At 42.9% G+C, this 8,786-nt stretch overlaps 1 pseudogene; it reads right to left on the bottom strand.

Moving 5' to 3' along the window:
* Nucleotides 1-423: 423 nt before the first annotated feature.
* LOC102010899 lies at nt 424-2,160 on the bottom strand (annotated as a pseudogene).
* Nucleotides 2,161-8,786: the final 6,626 nt, after the last annotated feature.

The raw sequence follows: 8,786 nt of genomic DNA, 5'->3' as shown, positions 1-8,786 counted from the left end.
TAATCAGCAGGTATACTTGAGAAATACACAAACAAAAAGTTTTGAACTTTATTGAGATTTTTTTATTGGCACAAGTAATGTTCAGCGACACAAACACGGTCGTTTGTTTAATAGCTATCTTCTCTATAAAACTACATTCTATGCTTGTTTTGTTCATGATGCTATCCTAACAGTCCAGCCCTTGATAGATATTCATTAAATATTTACAGACTGAATGACTGAAAGGAATTCTAGCTATGCCCTTTACTGTGTACCTTTGAGCCAGCTATTTAATTTATCTGAGCCTCACTTTCCTTATCTGTCAAATGGGAAGAACAAAGCCTCCCTCATAGGGTAGCTGTAAGAAACAAATGAGGCAACACACATTAAACTTGAGTGCACTTCCTGGCTCTGGGTAGGAGCCAGTCCTTGCAGGGAGTGTAATTAGGGGTCAGGGGCTTGGATCACACCCTGCAGCCTGACCTGTCTGCCCAGCAGCACCACTTCCGTCACACTCACCAGTTCTCTGAGGAGCAGCACCTCATTCAGCTGTAGAGGCACAAGAAGCATACTTGAGAGTAGCGGAAGTCTGGCCAAAGAGAACCCTGAGAAGGCAACAGTGACAGGCCTCAACCGTGGAGAGGAGGCCAGCATAGGAGCCCTGCCTTGTCCATGCTGTATCACTCTGGTTGAAATTCTCACCCCTTGCTCTTTGCACGGTTCTCTCCTTTCTTTTTCTTTCTTTCTTTTTTTTTTTTTTTAAGAATGCATCAAACCCACTCACATTTATTTTCTTTTTTTTTTAAAGCAAATGACAAAGACCCAGTTTTCCAGCTTTTATAAACCTAAGCTTAACATTACACATTTAAACAATTGTCAAAACTTTACTGAGTTGCCAGCATCCATGCACAACTAGAAAACATCCTTAAATTTGTATCGAACCAGAAATGTATTACCATTAATGCATTAATATCTTTCATTACTAAATACTGAAAAAAACGGAAATTATTTCTGTGGAGGACTCGTCCTGGCAATGTTAGCTTCACAGCAGGCGGACACTACTTGGCTCACGTTTCAAACACAATAAAAAGCAGATCCATGCTGGTGTTAAGAGTACAACCTTGTCCTAGCACTACTCAAGGGTCAAGGCTTACCTTGGATCATGTTTAATAAAAAGGTGCATACAGAGATTATAGCAATTTTAAAGACAAAAAATGGTCCTACTGTGTGGTCCCAACAATAAACTCAAAAGTCTATGACAGAGAGGGGCTCCGATGAGCTGTTTATAAATACTTTAGATTAGGTACAGTTATACTGAAAGTTGAGTTCATCTGAAATCTTTAAAAAAATGTTCCTGTTAATCCTTAAATGGTGCTTGTTATAGTTTAACATTTCTGTTAAATGCATGTGTCGAGTTACCGTTATCCAAGTGTAGCAGCTGCTTGTTACCATTTATCATTAAGGACTTTAACTGTCCATCTTCTTCAACTTCGACTCTCTCTTGACCATTCTTGACAATTCTCTTTGTGGTGATTTTTCTACCATTAATGATTTTAGTAGAAGTTGATATAGATTTGAAGGTACTCATCCCACTGCCACCAAATGACATGGATGAAAATGAAGTGAGGCCCCCATGACCTAGAGACCCAAATTCTGTGTCAAAGAAAATCCATCTCCAAAGGATGGAAATCCACTGAAGGCAGAGAAAAAAGAGCCTGTACCACGGCTTCGGCTTCCTCAAGGACCCCTTCAGTTCCCCAAAATGTCTTCAAATGGATCTTCAAAGAAGTCAAATGAAAATGGGTCCCTTCCACCAAAAAATTCCTTGAAGACATCCTCTGGGTTCCGGAATGTGAACCCATACTCAAATGGACTGTCAAAGTGACGTCCACCTCCTCCACCACCATTTAGTCCTTCTTTACCATATTTGTCATAGACGTCCCTTTGTTTAGCGTCTGATAACACTTCATATGCCTCAGTCACTTGTATGAGTTTTCGCTCTGCTTCTTCTTCATTCTCAGGATTTTTATCTGGGTGCCACTGCAGTGCCAGTTTCCGGTATGCCTTCTTGATGTCTTCGGGGGAGGCATGACTCTGCATGCCTAGAACTTCATAGTAATCCACCATATTTTAACAGTTTGCTGGAACAAGTCCGAGGACGCGGACTACCGGCGGCGAAAAGGAGGGAGGTGTGTGACCGGTCCCCTTGTGGCTCTGGGATGCTATGCTGGTGGTCTGCACGGCTCCCTCTTTTCATCATGTGTCTGAACCAATCATTACCTCCTGTCCTGGCCATGTGCCTGTTACCATAAGATCCCCTCTCTGCTTTCCCTGCTGTGCTATACAGCACGAGTGGCTTCTGCACACACCTTGCGTTTCTCCATGGAAGATACACTCTCAGCCTTGCTTGTCATTTGGGTTCTGGTTAGACTCAGCAGATGGGAGTGCTCTTATAGCTTGGGGGTGTGTGTAGGAGCAGGATATTCCACCCTTCACCTCTCTCAGCTTTGAGGAACATCTCCAGCAACTGCTCCATCTCCTCTGCTACTCTCGATGCTAGTGGGCAGGGCTGCCCTTTATGGTGCCCCCCTGCACTCCAGAACAGGAACTATTCCTTCCCTCTGTCGCCCCAGCCAGCACTGTGATACCTGCCAGTTGTTATAGTAGTTCTCTAATTTGGGGGAAGCCTTTTGATATGGCTGGTCCTTTCTATCCTTTGTAATTAGCAACTTTGTAATTAGTTCTCTGTGTTAAATATTTCTCTTGATCTGCTTTCATCATGAGTTTTTTTTTTTTTTTTTGGCATACTAGGGATTGAGCCCCATGTCTCAAGCATGTTAAGCAAGCACTCTACCACTCAGCTATCTCTTCAGCCCTTGATTTGCTTTCCTTTCTTTTCTTCTTCTCCCTCTTCTCTTCCCTCCTCCCTCTCCTTCTCCTCCTCATCCTTACAGCTGCTGTTTCTCCTCCTCCTATTCCTCCTGCTTCTTCTTCTGTAGTACTGGGAAGTAAATGTAGGGCCTTCACAGTGAGCTGCTTTCCCAGCTCTTTTATTTATTTATTTAGTTTTTTCTTTTTGAGACAGAATTTTGGTTTCAGTAAGTTGCCCACACTGGGCTTAAACTTGGGATCCTCCTGTCTCAGCCTCCCAGAGTTCTGGGATTACAGGCGTGGACCACCACACCTAGCTGACATCTGCTTTCTTGACTGGAGACTGGCCGGTGCTCCTTATCACAGAACACTTCCTCACCATCCCAAGGGAAGCAAGTCTGGGCTCTTTCTGTCATGTTGCCTCTGATTCCTTTCATGGCACTAGCCAGCATCTGGTGTGATCAGTTTCACGTAATTGCCTACTCGCTCACAATCATCCTCTTTCAACGTGAACACTAACTCCTCAAGGGCAAGCACACTGTCACATTCACCACTGTGTCCTCACCACCTAACATAGTGCTTAACAGGGGTAAGTGCTCAATGAATGTGTAGGGCCTGCCATCTGATACCGCGAATCTAACATGTGACCTTAGGCAGTCAGTCTCTGTCCTAAAACCTCATAATCCCATCTGTCAAAAAGAATTGGGCTTGTTATTAAACATCTAATGTTAAATGTCTGGGATTCTGTGACTTTGGTTTGCAATTACTATTATAATTCAGATAATCTGGAAATAACTCAAAATTTCTAATTCCCTTGTCCACAGTTGTCAGTTCTGCTCATAAAAGTCAGAAATCACCGACTCCTTAGAGTGTTCTGTTCTGCTGTAAGACCATTTGTCCTGGAAAACCATTGCTCTGTATTAAGTGCTCAAGTGTGTGCGCTCATTAGGAAGAAACGGAACAGAGAGGGTATCGCTCAGCATCAGCAATGAGCTGACAGCATGGGCAGCTTGCGTGATCCTTTCAAATACCAGAAGTTAATAAATAAGTAAGATGTTGGGAGCCAGCAGAGCTCAGCGTGTTCACTGGATCTTGCCATTCTCAGTCGTCTCTGGCAACATAGGGAAAAAGTTGGAGACTCGGGCTTTGAAGCTGAAGATAGCGCCATGCTTTGCAGTATTTCCACGTGGACACCCCACAGCATTAGAATTCTTTTGAAATACTCTTGGGTACTTCATGGTTAGGCAGCTTCAAGGCCATTACATCCCATGGTCACGCACCCCATAGCCACTACTCCTGCTCAGTGGCCCCTCACTTCCGGTTACCCACTCCCCAGCTTCCAGGAGGCCCCCGTCTTCTGCTCCTTTCAACTCTAACCTTCCCCTGCTTGCAGTTTGCCTTTTCCTATTTATAGTGTCTTTGATTGACAGAAGATTTTCTAAATTAAGTTTTCTATTTTTCCTTCCATGGTTTATGCTTTTTGTCACGCCTCCCTTCCATATAATCTGAGGTAAGGATCTAATTTATTTTATCTTTGAATAACCAAGTTTCCCAATACCACTTATCTAAAAGTAAATCCTTTTCTCCTATATTTAGTCAACATTTCTGCAGAATAAAGCAGTGATCATAGACTTCTTTGCTTTATTCATGATTTTAAAAAGAAATACTTTTTAATGTCAACATCAAATTGATGTTTATGTAAGTATTTTACTTTTTTTTCTGCCAGATTAAGTAAATTGCCATCTTTTTCTAGAGAGCTGGGAATTTTTATCATGAATCAGTGTTAAATTTTATCTAATGCCTTATTCTGCTATTAATGAGATGCTTATATTTTTCCTTAATCTCTTAATATACCAAAATTGTCAGCAATTTACTAATAATAATCATCTTCCTATTTCTAAGATAATCCAATTTGATGGTGAAGTATTACTAAGCATTGATAGATGTGATCGTTACATCCTGTCAGGATTTTTGCATGTATTCTTGTAAGAGATGTTAGCCAGTGATTTCTCTTTCCTATGCTACCCTTATGCAGTTTGGTTATGAATGTCATATGAGCCTCACAAAATGGTCTCTCCCTTTCTATGCTCTGGGAGAATTTATATAACACTGCAATTTAAAGTTTGATAGAACTCTCCTGGACAATCATTTGGACCTTGCAGGTTTTGATGACTACTAGTTCAGCTTATTTGGTGATCATACTAATGCTCAGATTTTCTGTTTCCTCTTGAGTTAGTTTTGGTGCATGAATTCATTAGGACTCAGACTAATGCCAGGTGTCAGATATTGCAGGAAGCCTTCTGGACCATTTCCTGCCTATAATGGACTAAATTATCTCCCTCTTCACTCTGACATAGTGCAGCATTGTCATTCATTTATTAAAACAGTATTTATTGAACACCTGCTACATGTTTAGTCAAGGTCAGTGATGGCAAACCTTTTTGAGACCAAGTGCCCAAAATGCAACCCAAAACTTACTTACTTATCACAAAGTGCTAACACAGCAATTAAACCTGAATATCCTAGGTTGGCTGTTGGTGCAACTTGGATTGCATGCCACAGAGAGGGCTCTGTGTGCCCGCTGCTGCTACCTGTATGCCAAAGAAAGGGTCTATGAAGTGACAGAAGGAATGGCTATAAGTCTTAATTCTGTATTCAAAAAGATAACTGTACCTAATTCTTTTATTTAAGAAATACTTATTTGATACCTACCAGGTTCAGGGTACTGGGATTACAAGGGAAAGCTAAATAGACAATATTCTTGCTTTTATGGAATTTATATTCTAGTAGGAATAGATAGATAGATGAATGATAAAGTAAGTATATATTACTGTATAGTCATTTAGCAATAGATACTTTGACGGAGATAACAACACAAAACTGGTATTAAATAGTATGTTCAAGGAAGACCCTTTGTACAGATGCCCTTGAAGCTGGACCTAAAAACTGGGAAAGAGCCTGTTGAGCAGAGAACCATACTGAAACACTATTCACTTTCCATGGGGCCTTGAATTCCCCAAGGATTATTCACTTTTGTGAATAAATTATTCACACCATAAATTATTCGCTTTTGTGACCCCAGCATAACACCAGGCCTGGCACATCTTAAATGCTCACCAAATGTTTGTTTTACTATTAGGGAGACGAGATCAAGAGTAAAAGTTGGAAAACATTTGAAAATTGCCATTAGCTGGCTGGAAGAATCAAACTTTATAGTGAAATTAGCAGATATCTATTCAACAAATCCAAACATGCTTGGCACTGGGTTACAGGTTTTGAGACTCCCCACATCTTGAGGTGTTACAATCCAGAGGACATGGACCGGAGTTCTTTTCATTCAAGGAAGAATCTAGGCCCCAAGCAGCTCTGGGAGAAAAGCCGGTGTGTGGGATGGCAGTGGGCCAGGAATTGCACCCTCAAACCAGTATTACCCAGCCTGATGTGCCATGCCCTATGGGATAGAAAAGTGGTTGTGGTTTTAGAGCTGGTTTGGGTTGTCCCCAGCCCAGAGCCTTGGAGGCGGATTTGAGTAGTGACTAAGCTCAACTCCTGGGGCCACTCACTGGGTTGGGGGCAAGACCCAAACCAATCTTGTTGAGAAGACAGTCATAGCAGATGTTGTGTGTATCCACCGCCCACTGCAACTTGTTTAAAGTCACTGGTGATGTTTCCTTGGCCATCCAGCTGCTACTGTTTAAATTGCATAAACACTTGCTGCCTTGTTTCACGGAGTTTGATAGGACTAATGGGTTGATTTACACTCTGCAAAGTAGAATGAATGTGTTCTCCTCTGAGATGTGTCATCCAAATAGTGACAGCATTTGAAATTAACTGGGCAGGTTCGTGTTTCTTCATTTCCTAGCAGTGTCTAAGTGACATTTCCTGCCAGTTTGCTTTATGCAGCCCTCCTCAGATGGCCAGAGTGTGTTTACATGCTTGGGTGTTCGTATGGTGTGTCTAAAGCTTCAGCAGGGAGGGTGACATGTGGTGGAGTTGGGAAAACAAACTTTTAAAATACGTTAAAAAATAACAACTTCTTGTCTTGACATTTGCTTATACTTTGTCAGCATGAGTTTCTAAGACCCTAGAATCTGCTAATTTTTTCCAGATCCTATCAGTCTTCATGGTATGCGTATATTCTAAGAAATGCATTGTTGGATGATTACATCATTCTAGAGCAAACATCACAAAGTATGCTTGAACAGAATAAGAAGGCTATGATGTCATCAGGTGATCTAAGCTTATGAGGCCACTGCTGTATGTGTGATTTCACACTGATTGAAACCTCATTGTGAGGCTCATGACTGTACAGAAGATAACTACAACCTCTTCTACTGAAACAAAAATTAGAAAAAAATCTCCAGATATAATCAGTGTATGCTGCTTGCCATGGAGTCCTTAGATCCTTCTCTCACCATGCCAGCCCCTGCTCCAAGGCTGAGGGATCCAACATTGGTAACCATAGGCTATTGCCATCTCCTCCTTTCAGACCAGGCTGCCTCTGCCCAAGGATTTCATCCTGGGACAATGCTTTTTCATTCCCTCCTGAGGTGACAAATGGTGGGATTAAACTGACTGTGATTTGGGTGTGCAAATGTGAAGGACATGTAGAAGTACTCAAGCAAATTTAAATAGTACAGTGACCCTTCCAGACTGAGCTAAACACTTAGTAGGAGCCTGATATACATTTGTACAGTGAATGAGTGAAAATGTCAAGTCCTTTAACTGGGGCAGGAAAAATGACCACACGGTAGCTGACTCTTTAAGTTCTCTGTTTTAGTTCATTCTTGCTTTCAGGAAAGCGCAGGTGCCCATGTTAATTTTTAATGCCTAGGAACTTCCAAGTTTCAGCCTGAGGCTAACTAGAAAGATCAGTGACTCTGGAGAGATTTGGCAAAGTGACAGGGGAAAAAAACGATAGGAACTTCTGCCTGAGGGTCTGTAGGGAAATCCCCAGACACCACTGACATGCCATCAGTGATATTACTTCAAAAGGCTCCTTTCTTGTTAGTTCATTTTTGAAGATATTTTGTTTCCCTCCTTTGTCTGCTCATCCTATTGCTTATGACTCCCAACACCCCTTGTTATTTTCTTATTTGGGGGTTCATCTGAATCCTCGGGATTAATGTGGATAGTACATTCCTGGTTGTGATGTGAAACTTGGGGGTACAAGGGAGGTCAAAAGGGGAACCAGGAGCCAATGAGGGGATAGAAAGATGTACTTACCCCCTGTCTGGGCCACTGAGGACTCTCCCCAAAGCGTCAGCCCAACCCAACTACAGGGCAGCAGTTGGAGGCAGGTTCCAAGCCATCATTGTCTCCTGTGTGTGCCAGGAGCTCTGCTGACTCTGCACAGATTCACGCAGCCCTTCCACCATCCCACGGCATCGAGATGCTTGGAATTCCTGGATAACTGCCTCAGTTGTCCTGCTCAGCAAACCACGTCCAACCTGGTCTGGAGCCTGTCTTAAGAAGCCACCTTCTGGCTGAAATCCTGCCCAGTGGAGCTCCCTCCTGCTGAGGCACAGTGGCTCCTCTCACAGCACCCACAGCAGAGGTCCATAGTCTCCCACTTTCCAGTCTCTTTAAACTGCCCTTGGACTTCAGCAGGCTAGTCCTGGGTGCTGAGTTTCCTGTGCATCTCAAACCTGAGCTTGGTAGGTGGGTGGGACTGGGTGTGTACGGGAGGCTGTCAGTCCCCCTTTTCTCCATCCTTCTACTCCAGGGGTGGGAGTGGGTGGCAGACCCTCTGGCTTCCTCCCAGCAAGTAAGAAGAGCTGCCACTTCTCTGCTCTAGGAAACAACCTTGGAAGGGAGGCAGGTGCTCAGCATGGGATAGGAAGTTAACTTGTGACTGGCATTCTTGGGGTCTGGAGAAGAGAATGGTATTTGGAGCACCAGCTGTGAGTTTTGGTTCTGCTACTTCTCTCTCTCTC

The sequence above is a fragment of the Chinchilla lanigera genome, unplaced genomic scaffold, assembly GCF_000276665.1.
Source record: "Chinchilla lanigera isolate Chin_1 unplaced genomic scaffold, ChiLan1.0 scaffold00076, whole genome shotgun sequence".
Taxonomy (NCBI): Eukaryota; Metazoa; Chordata; class Mammalia; order Rodentia; family Chinchillidae; genus Chinchilla; species Chinchilla lanigera.
Note: the sequence above shows the minus strand (reverse complement) of the source record. Positions and strands in the feature narration are given on the sequence as shown.